Source organism: Rhinolophus sinicus, chromosome 15 (assembly GCF_057876585.1).
Source record: "Rhinolophus sinicus isolate RSI-liver-muscle chromosome 15, RSI-T2T, whole genome shotgun sequence".
Lineage (NCBI taxonomy): Eukaryota > Metazoa > Chordata > Mammalia > Chiroptera > Rhinolophidae > Rhinolophus > Rhinolophus sinicus.
Genome location: NC_142515.1, coordinates 89,051,879 through 89,064,188, shown reverse-complemented (window position 1 = coordinate 89,064,188; position 12,310 = coordinate 89,051,879).

Below are 12,310 nucleotides of genomic sequence, written 5' to 3'. Positions count from 1 at the left end.
CTGGATATGAACTACTCTGAGGTCAACACTAAGCAGAGTCCCACCAAGTCTGTTCACCCAGAGACGGATCCTTCTGATACAAATTGGGACCTGGCCCCAGACAGCCCATTTAGAGCAAAGCGTGAGGTCCTATAAGTCCCCACGATGGGAGTTTGGGTATCCTGGGTCATCCATCCTCAACGTGAAAAAAAGCTTATGAACACGTCACTTATAGAGTGGCCATAATGTAAGCGTACTCATTGATCTCCACCCACTAGCTGTGTGACTTTGAGCAAGTGGCCTCACCTCTCTGAGTTTTCAGTCTCCTCTTTTGCTAGCTGGGGATAATAATAGTATCTGTCACATAAGGTTTCTGTGAAGAATTCAATGAGATAACATAGGAATGTCCAGAAATATTTAGAAGCTTTCTAAGCAAAGGAGGCTTTTACCATGCATGGAAATGTATATTTTGATATCTAGGAATGTCTTGGCCAAACCCTGGGAAATGAATTCAAAATAAGGTCACGTACCTTTAAATAGGAACTTGGATAGATTGTCTAGCACTGCACTGTGTCAGAAGTCCATTCACCTTTATTTAGTTCCTGTCTTCTCGGAGATGGAAATGGGAATTCCTCACGCCATGAACTTGACGATATCGCAGCTAAATCACCTATATGGAATCCGCTTGTCTGATGGTGGGGCCATTTGACTCCATGCTTTAAGGAAATATTTCTCAAACCTAGAGTGATTTTTTTCCCTTCTTCCTTCCCTTTCTCTAACTCAGAGATTTAAGGGAGGTGATGGTGGAGACTGGAGCTATCAAACCAGTCATGATGTGTCAGGACAATCGCTTTCCTTGTTACTCTCTCACCTTACCCCTGGCTGAGATAAGGGAACTGCCGTTGAGATGCCGGGCCCATTCCAATTCAGTATCAAGGGGGACGTCCTTTGCCTCTGAGTGCCTCTTGACTTCTGCCCCTTACCTACAGCCCCCAAATCCTCCCCACCCATCAAACCTCACTCAGAAAAGGATGATTTGAGCCAGAGGAGAGAAGAAGTGGGGAGTGTAATCAGACTATTGGATTCCCAAACCTGATGACTACATTTATAAACCATATCCCTTAGGGCAAATTAATGTAATCGTCCTGTGCCTCAGTTTCCTCTTTTATCAAATAAGGACAAGACCCATAGTTCCATTCCATAGGGTTGATGTGAGGACTAAATGTGTATTTGAAATGCCTGGAACATGGGAGGCCTCAATAAATGCCAGCTTGTACGAGCTGTTCCAGGGCAGCGATGAGACAGGAAGTCAGACTCCTGCAGATTAAGAAGAGCATGGTGGGTAAGTACAGACAGTGAACAGAGAAAGCTCTTTAGAAAGCAACCTAGGTGTCCATTGATAGATGAATGGATAAAGAAGATGTGATATATATATATATATATATATATATATATATATATATATATATATATATATAATGGAATATTACTCAGCCATAAAAAAGAATGAAATCCTGCCTTTTGAGACAACATGGGTGGACCTTGAGACTATTATGCTAAGTGAAGTAAATCAAACAGAAAAAGACAAAACAAAAATCAAAACAAACGAACACATAGAAACAGAACAAACTGAAGGCTGCTAGAGAGGGGGTGGGAGATGGGTGAAAAAGTGAAGGGGAATGTAGTCAATAATATTGTGATAAGCTTGCACAGTGACAGATGGTGACTAGACTTAGTGGGGTGATCACATCGCAAGGTACATCTATGTGGAGTCACTTTGTTGCACACCTGAAACTAATATAATATTCTATACCACTATACTTAAATTAAAAAAAAAAATACTACAGCACAAAACAAGGAATGTTAGTGGATTTCATATAATATACATACTATCTACACTGAGATTGTGACTCATGTTTAAACACTATCGAGGATGATTGTATATCAGAAGTGCTATGCAATATGTAACTATAAGGTAGCACCAATAGGTTAAGGGTTATAATGTGAATAAAGAACAACATTCATTTTTATCATTCTGAGAAGAGATGTGGAGAAGGAATCACATATGGAAATAACAACCGTGTTTCCCCGAAAATTTTACTGTAAGACTGGGTCTTATATTAATTTTTGCTCCAAAGGAGGCATTAGAGCTGATGGTCCGGCTAGGTCTTATTTTCACTGGAAGGTGTGCGCCATAAGCTTTGATTGTGACAAACTCAAAGAAATAGTAATGAAAGAAGAAGGAAACAACGTGGCTGTGAAAGAATGAGAACAGCCACTGTTTGCCTCTCCCAGGGAAACCAAATTTTTCATGAAGTACGCATTTTTTTCCAACTGGCATTTTTGTCAGATAAATAAATTCTAAATATTTCTGAAAGGAAGAAATTTAGAAGAAATATTCCAATTGTGTTGCACCTTCTCTCAAAAGGACTGCAAATGGTTTGGCATTCTTCTCACTTCCAGGCACGGATGAGGAGGTTATAGGTATAAGGGCATGCAGAACGCTTCAGAATTTCATGGAATGAAGACACCGGGTATAAAACATGAAGTTACCTTCCTTCCTACCTTCATTCCTCCTTGGCCTCCATCCCCTGGGGTAACATTAGAGATCAGCAAATGTGGAATTCTCACATCTGGCTGCTCATCAAAAACATTTGGGGAGTTGGTAAAATATGTAGATTCCTATCTCCTCTCCGAAAATTCTCCTTCAGTACTTAGGATGGGGACCTGAATTTTACATTGCTCAAAAGCGCTCAAGATCTTGGTGACCAGGTGGGTTTGGGGACCATATACTCCCTCGTTTTAAGTGTAACCTGGCCTGCAGGGTCCCACAGAGTGTCCTGGCAGAGCTCTGGGGGAGTGTGTGGGGAAGCAGAGGAGACGCTTATATAGTGGCCTCTGTGCCAGGGGCAGAGAAGAGTGGTGGTGCCCCTGGAGCCCAATCTCACAGAGACCCTGTAAGACCATCAGCAAGCCCTTTCCCACGGCCTCGGTCTTCCCCAGACCACAAACCCATGAGATCAGTGACAGAGAGCAGGGTGAGGCTGAGAACTGCACCATGTGGACGAACCCAAGCTGGTCCTTTTATCCCACATACTTGGTCCCCAGCCTCTCCTGCTTTCCTAAATCCCCTGAATTCCTGCCATATCCTCCAGCCCGTGCTCTCTGAAGAATGAGGACCACTCGCCTGCTCCCTCCGTCCCTGCATCAAACAAACTCTAGTGCCTTAGGCTAAGGAGACTCACTCTGCACGTGTGTGGCTCTCAGAGGAGGGATTCTGGCCTCCAGAATGAGGGAGAGGCTGGGTGCTCCGGTTCTGCTCAGGCTCCCCACCAGCAAGAGCTGTGCCGAATTTTCTCACCAATTCCCCAAGAAGCCAAGACACCTCATCCAAGCAGGCGCTATTTTTTTAGTGGCTGTAACACAGTCTAATCTCACATAAGGGAAATGGGTTGTTGCAATTAATGGGACTCTGAGCTGCTCCTTGTGAAACGATAGCCCTAATATTGTGCGTGGAGCAGTCGGCTTCTTCCCATTTTAAGGGTCACCACACAGTGGTGACTGCTTCTATTTCAGGCCCAGTGAGAACACCTCTGACATGTGAAGTCCCTGAAGGGGGATGGGAGCGTCCCCATTCACTGTACCGCATACAAATGAGACATGAACAGACCCTTAGGCCATGGGAGGGTGCCCCCCTTGGTCGAAGCCACGAGTTCAGTCCTCTGTAGAACCACGTGCCTGCTTCCTTCCTGGGCAGCCCAGAGCATCAGCACCGGAGACCCCCAAGGGGACGGGAGCAGCAGCATTTCCTTGCTGCCTGCTCAGCATCCTCGGTGTGGGGCAGTGGTGGTGCTGTAGACAGACACCAGCCTACACTCGCCATCGAGATCAAACAGGCATCAGGAGGAAAAGAGCAAAACCACCGATGCTCTGGCCTCTGTTCAGAATCAATCTGCCATAGGCATTTTCCTGGAGAAATGCCAAGTTTTGTTCCCACGAAAACCTGTACACGGATATTCGCAGCAGCTTTCTTTGTACTAGCCAAACACTGGAAACAACCTAAATGTCCTTCAGGGTGTGAGTGGTTAAGCCAACTGTGGTCCATCCCTCCCGGGGAACAGTGCTCGGCAACAAACAGGGCGGCAGGATGACCCGGGGACCACAAGGGTGGCTCACAGGGGATGGTGCAGCGTACAAAGCAAAGCAACCCCAGAAGCTTACACTGTGTGATTCCTTTATATAACATTCTGGAGATGACAGAATTATAGGAATGAAAACCAGATTAGTGAGTGCCAAGGGTTGGGAGGTGGGTCAGAGGGAGGTGGCTATAAGAAGACAAGACGAGGGATCCTTGACATGATGGAACGTTTTTCAGGTCTAACCTATGGTGCTGGTCACACCAATCTACACGTGCAATGAAACAATAAAACTGCCCTGAACTAACACACACACGAGAACATATAAAATGGTGAAACCTGAATAAAGTGGGTGAATTATATCAATGTCAATCTCCTGGTCATGAAATTGTATTATAGTGATGCAAGATGTTACCACTGGGGGACACTGGGTGAAGGGTACCCAGGATCTCACTCTATTATTTCTTCCAATGCATGCACATCCACAATTACCTCCAAATAAAATGTTAAAAAATTTCTATCAGCCCCAGCTTCATTCCTTTCTCCTTTACTATGGGCTACACTTAGTGGCCTTCTTCCAAGAAATAGAGCTTGAGAAAGAAAGAAAACAATAGTAACTTTACAGTGAGGACAACTGGCATACACCACCTTAAGCAGACAATCAAGGTCAGCATGACCAAGGAAAATCGTGTCACTCGTATACCCCCTGCTATGAGTGATGAGGAGGGCATTTCACCTCAGTGGTCTTCTTCCCCAAAATCCATAGCCCCAGTTTAATCATGAAAAAAACAACAGACAAATTCAAATCTAAAGACATTCTACAAAATCTTCATACTTTTCATTACCTTGACATTCCTAAAAACAAGGAAAGAATGAGAAACCGTCACGATCCAGAGAGAATAAGGACACATGATAACTAAATGCAATGTAGTGTCCCAAATTGGATCCTGAAATAGAAAAAGGACATTCGTGGAAAAACTAGGACAATCGATACTGGGAGTAGATTAGTGAATAATATTGAACCAATAGAACATAATACTGTCTACCCTCCCAGGCCCAGCTCAAAATCTCTTTCCTTCAGGAAGACTTCCCTGACCACTGATTACTCTGGCCCACGTGCATCTCTCCCATCCCTTTAGTGAGGAAATATAGAAGCAGATGAATTCATTTTAGTCCCTCCTTCAGAAATCCTGCTGCCAATATAGCTGAGGCTTTCCTACACTTTAATCTGCTAGATTCAAACTCAACTAGATATGTGAAAAAGCCAGAGCTAGCCTGATGGATGATGAAAAAAACATGACCCATTCACCCATGTCGCCTCTGTCAGCAGCCTGCTGGCCACCAGACAAATGAAGGATGCCTTCTGAAATCATCCAGCTGCTGCCCAACCCACCAGCTGACCACAGACATACATAGAGACCCAGCAGAGACCAGCCAAGATCAACAGAAGAACAGTACATCTGAGTCTGGCCCAGATGACCAACTCACAGAATTGTGAGACAAAAGGCCATTTTAAAAAAAAAATTAACCAGCCCTAATACCGAGGGTGCCAAAAAAATGTATACACATGACTTGTATTCATCTTTTTTATCGGTATATATTGAGCCTTACAATATTAATACAGTTTTTTCCTTTCTTAAAATGTATATACATTTTTTGGCACCTTCCGTATAGCTATATATTTAGATTTTTATCTGTATCTACACATAAGATATAAAATTTTACATTCATCATATCTTTTATTTATTTCCCAAAATAACCCTGTGAGGTTAGAATTCTCATCTCAGTGGCACAAGAACATGAGGCTCAGAGAGGTTAAGTGACCTGCGTAAGACTGCACAGCTAGTAGAGTGCTGAGAGTTGAGTCTAGGTCTTCTGAGGACAAGTCCAGCATTTGACTTTTTCATGTTTCAATCCCTACTTAGCTGCTATCTTCTATCAACATCGTTTTCAGTAGTATACCCTAGTATCCCATTAGTATACCATTAGTATTCTCCAACTAGACAATAAGACTTTCAGTCTAGTGTGTATCTTAATATTTTCATCATCTTTCATAATATCTAGCACACGTAGACCTCAGCATACTCTAGTTAAGTTGAATTAAATTAACCTCTCAAGAGCTTCTGATAGTCTCCTCTCTCCATCTCCTATCACAGTGTGTTGGCCACGGTCAATTACTGTGTGCTAGAGACACTGGTGATGTCTGTAATGGATTCTGACCTTGGAGCGACTGGGGACAGACAGGTCAGAGTGCGGCCATGATTCAAAAAGAGGAGATTATTGGATCACTGTCTCCCTTCACAAAACAGGACTGTGGCTAATTAGCTGCATCTTTCTTTCACCGGCCAGAGCTGTGAGGAACAGACAGGTGGCCACAAGAGTGGAGAGCGAGAGCAGGCAGCCAGGAGGCCACCCTTCTCCTGAGGGCCCTAACGCCAGACATTCAGAAGACCCTGCCTGTTGGACCTGAATAGCAAACAACTTGAGTACAAATCTGGACCTTGCCACTGACTAGCTGGGTGACCTTATCCAGTCTCTCCATATCTCGGGGCCTCAGAATCCTCATCTGTAAAATGGTTTTACAGAGAATGTCAAGGAGTCCACACATGGCCTGCCCTAAAGTCCCTAATCTCCCTCTCTCCTGAACTCTTGCCAGTGTGTCAGATGTCTTTGTTTTTCTATGATGAACATTTTCCCCATTTCATCTTTCAGGGACATTCAAATTTCCATTTACAATAGCCAGGTTTGTTAAATGAGATTAACAACTTTTCCTTTCTGACCGGATTCCCAGAATCAAGGGTTGGGATGGGCCCAGGCTCATAGACCCAAAAGGCTGTGCGTGCAAATGCTCATGATTCCGGAGCCCACTGCAGTGGTCTGGGAGGGGCGGCTGCTGAAAACAAGACAGTTTTGCCCAACTATCCATCCATGGAGTAAGAGCTGGCCAGCCAGGGAGGGCCTTCTCCTCACTTCTCTCCAAGCATCTGCTGCAGTTGCTGACTGCAATTCTGCCGCCAAAGGAAGTGTCCTTTGGGTCTCAGAGCTATTTGGTCCTGAGGGTCTGAATGCAAACCACACAGCCCTGGAAGTAGTGGGCTCCAGGAAGGGGTTGGTGAATTGTGTTTGTTTCGGGGAGGACACTGACATGGGAGTAGGAAAGAAAGGTCTCTGTTGAGAGTAAGCCTAAAAGGTAGTGTAGGGCCCTCTAGGACTGTGAGTGAGTGAGCGAGTGAAGGAGTGATGGTGTGTATTCAAAGTAAATTTGGGAAGAACTTTCCAGACTAATGATTTTTCGATCTCTTTATTGTATTAAGAGTGAGTGATCAGAGAGCCAGATTTTTCTAGATAGTTCTGATTTCAAATGTACTATTAGATGACAAGCCTTCCTTTTTTGTTTAGAAAATATAAACAGGGCGGGAAACTATGATTTTCTGCATTCAGGGACCCTGTTAATTTTGCTCATCTCTGCTCCCTCAGTCTTAACTGTGCCCAGAACAAGATAGGCACCCAGTCAGGTTTGTTTGTTGTTGTTGTTTAACTGCATTGAACTATTGAATCAAACTTCTCTAGAAAAGAGCAAGATCACTTTACCTAGCAGAGGCCATTCCCAGAAAGCATCACACAGTTGGTGTGCTGTACTCTGTTCTGAAGATGCAAGCTGCATCCCCCAGAGGCTTGTGGGAAGGAAAGCCCTTAGGCCTTGGTCACAGATGAGCAGACATTTCCTTTGCGATCTGCTGCCCAGCCCATCTCTGCTGCAGACCCACACCATGGACTGCGGCTGTCGGGAGAGAAGTGCAGGAACTGTGTCGGGATGGCTGGATGGCCGCCCGCGGCTGCCCTCTAAATCTTCTCAGCCAATCAAACACTTAATGTTCTCTGTTCCTCAAGAACGTTGCACGTCGCCGCTGCCCATGTATCTTTCAAGTTTTATCTTCAACATCTTATAAATCATCCATTAAATACCTCCCAACTCATGCACACGGCTGTTGTTCTCAGCCAGGCTGGAAAGTGCACAAATCAGTTTTACTGCATATTAGTCCTGACCTGTGGGCTCTAAAAAAATAAAGGAGAAGCCGGGGGGGGGGGGGGGGGGAAGGCAGCTCTTGGCAGCCCCCGAACAGCTGCTGGTAAGGGCTGGAGACCAGTGATGGAGGGTGACAAAGCAAGGTGTTGGCACCAATACCCAATCTCCAGGATTCATCCTTAACACAGGTGCCAGGCGTGCTGGGCCTGCAGTGCGGTGGCCTGTAGAGCAGAATGCAGCCGCTCACATACCTGCTTGGCACTGTTTTGACCAAGCCAAGGAGGAAGCTCTTTGCTGGGGAACAAGGGCATTGGCCTTGGAGATGGTTGTGGATTCAAACCTTCATTGAGCCTCTGACAAGTCACCCTGCCTTCCGACACCTCAGTTTCTGCATCACTACAGCGAACGGAATCTATAATCTCATAAGGAATTTATGATTTTTAAGAGAATGATGTGTATGAAAATACAGTTTCCATAACAAAGTAGGTACTCAGTGAATGAAAGAAAACACCAGCTTTGATGTAAGCTATAAGCAAGCTAGAACGCCATCCCGACCAAGCGGGGTTGCCAGCTTTGGTCTTTAGTCACACCAGATGCTAGGATGGCTTCACCCTCACCTCTAACGAGACCATGGAAATTTACCCAAGCTACGAATGTGTTAGCTGACCTGTGGGTGGACCATAATAAAACCTCTGCCTTAATTCAGGGTCTGGACCAGATAATTCCTTCTAATGGGTACCTCATGCGTCCAGCTCTTAGAAGAAAAGAGAATTAGCCTGACGGTAGAGCAGCGAAGGTACTGAACTCCAACCCAAAGACCTGGGCTCAAGCCCCATCGTGGACTGGCTATCTGATCCTGGGGAAGTCTTGTCAACTTTCGGAGCCTGCATTTTCACAACTATAAAAGGAGAGCATTTGACTGTATCACTGGTTTAAAGAAGATAGTTCATCCCAGAACTCTTACTACCAAACACAAATTTGTGGAAGCCGAATATATAAAACAGAAAAACTGAAGTTGCTCTGGTTAATACGACTTGAGAGGTCTGCGGCCCCACGTGCTCTTCCTTTCCCTGCCTTCCCCTTGAAGACCTCTGAAGCCCCTCTGAGGAATCCCTAAGTCTCCTTTGGAGGACAGTTTGTAAATAACTGGTCCGGAAAGAACCTAACTTCCCCTCACAATGGGAATTGCTTGCTGAATGGGAGTGAGCTCTGTCTGTACAATCAAAGACTACACTGCAGTTAACAGGAGTAAGGCAGACATGGATGGAGCAACATGAAAAATTATGTTATGAGGTGGGAAAAAAACAAGGCGTAGAACAGTGACATGCACAGTAGGGCCCCACTTAGGACCATGGACACGTGCACGCGCATACACACACACACACACACACACACACACACACACACACACACAGAGTGCCAAAAAAATGTATATACATTTTAAGAAAGGAAAACACTATTAAAATGACACTGATGGTAACCACTTTGATCACTTCTTGTAATTGCAGAAGTCAAATGTGACTTGTATTCATCTTTAGTTATCAGTATATACTGGGTATTACAATTTTAACACAGTTTTTTTCCCTTCTTAAAATGTATATACATTTTTTGGGCTATATATATATATATATATATTTATAAATACATATATAAATATGTATATTTATAAATATATATATTTATAAATATACATAAATATATATTTACAAATATATATTTTACATATTTACAAATATACATAAATATATATTTATAAATATATATATATAATTTTTTTTAACTTTCCCCAGAAGTGAAGCTATAGAGATGAAACTGTAAAGAAATGTGGAACTTTCTGAGAAGTCGTGTTGGCTCAAAGGAAAGGGGCTTTTACATGGGAAGAGACGAGATGTGCGGGCACACACCCACGAGAGGCTGTAAGTGGGAAGAGTTCTTCACCTCAGGCTCAAGTAATTTTTATTCAGCAGCTATCATGCACCAAGCTCTGTGCTAATAATCACTGTCACGTACACTTTGTGCCTATGTTTCTTCACCTCTAAACTCGACAAAAAGCCAGAGCAAAGATACCTCAGGTTTTGTTCCCAGAGGAGGGAAAGGATAGTTATGGAGCTAGCAACCTGACTAGGTTCAGAGATGTCCAACCTGGGATCGAAGGATGCTTTTTGAACCCAGAGGGGAAAAAAGAACCGCCTTGTGCCCCAAGACCTCAATCAAGGTTAAGTTTGGCAGCAACGGAAGACCTGGAAAGTGGGATAAATGGGATAGACTGTATGTCTGTCTCCAGAAAAAGAACTGCTGACGTAGGCAGTCTGGTCTCATCCAGATGCTGTGTGATCATCAGGGATCAGATCTTTCCAGGTTTTCACGCACTGTCCCAGCTGTGGCCTCACCTTAGCGGATCCGAGTGCTGTCTGAGCACCGTCCTCCAAACAGCAGGGTACAGAGAAGAGGAAGGCCCACACTACTCTTCAATTTTCATCTCTTTGGCCAGAACTTAGTCGCATGACCATACCTTGCTGCCGGGAAACTGAAAACTGTGGTCTTTGTGCTTCCTAGAAATGTGTCTGGCTAAAAACCAAGGTCCTATTATTTGGGAGGGAAGGGGAGGTTGAATATTTGGTGAATAAACAGCAGCCTCCGACATACCCGATGACCAGGAGTTGAGAAAAAGAGCTCTCACTGGTACAGAGGAGATGCTCAAAAATTGTGCACATTGGTATGAACGGAAATGAATTGTTAAGAGAAATAGAGGAGTAAGGTCAATAATCCCTAAACGTGTGACTTCTAGAGGTGAAATCCAAGGCCCGTAACTGGGGGCGTTAAGAAGTACCACACTCAGAGAGAGGAAACCCTGTATTCGGTCGTGACAGGCTTTACATGGCGGTCTCAGCTTCACAGTGAGATGGGGGCCTGCTCTGATATCAGGGGTGGTGTCTTAACAACCTTCACTGGGATTTCCACCTTCCTAGAAAATGCCCATTACAAGGTGCTCGGCACTCTTTTCTTGGTAATTGGTCTTGAGTATGGATGGAGCCTCACGCTTCGATTCTTCAGGACCCTGAAACCTCCCGGATCACCAGCGGCTCTCTATCCCCCACCTCCTCGGTCAATCACTGGACTCCAGGGACTTCCCAGCACCCAGTAAACAACTCTGAATGAAGGAATGAGTCTATTCTTTTAGCTACTAGCAAATGGATCCTCCAAAATACTGTGCTTGTCATATTACTCCACTCAGCAATGTCCAAGTGACTCCCTAACTCCTCACGCTCTGGGTGCCCGCCCCCAAAGTCTTTCTCCACATCCGTCTCTGAGTCCTTCACCTCCCAGCAGGCTGCCCTCCCCTCTGTCTCTCCTCACACTGTGTTGGGTGCAGACCCCAGTCTTCATTCCTGACTCTTTATCTCCTCTTCCCACCAACACTCCTTCTACTAAGGCCCAGTATAAGACCATTTTGCAGTTTTCCACTCCTTGGGCAACTTGCTCTACGTTGCATGTCTAGAGTGGTAGGGCTGAGGCTCCAGCTTTGACAATTTGGTTCCAGGAGCCATGTTTTTCTCCAGGGCTTCACGGCTTCTCCTGCCATTGACCTCTGTGGACATTGTTCCCTAGTCAGCCTGTCTCAGCTTGCAGCCCACAGCTAGAAAACATTTTCTCCTTATTTTGCATGCACACAGATGCACACACATAATTGTTTTCCTCTCCTTGATGGTTCGGCTTTCTCATCATCACCCACAGTGAATAACACTGTTGAATACATGGGACCTGCCTCCTGCTGCTTCTCCGGTTATGAAATATCAATGACAGCCACAAGGCAAGGGGCTATATTCTTATCCATAAACGTAGCTGGTTACAGTGGAAAGCTGTCCTGAGTCACGTGTTGCAGAAATGGAAATGGGTCTGGGAACCAAAACACTGCAAAGCTCAGTCCTGGCTGCCACCCACCAGCCGGATGGTATTAGGAAAGTTGTCCCCAGGACCTCAATTTCTTAATCTGCAGATAGGGCAGTTGAATTAAAGATCTCTCAAACTCTCTTTCAGTTAAAATATTCCCTCTGATGTTGACTTATGCTTCCAGGAGACATGGCCAGATAATGCCATGATAAGACCCACTGCTCTGCTCAGCACCTCCTCCCATCCATCCCCAAATCTCCAAGAATCTGTATGTGCA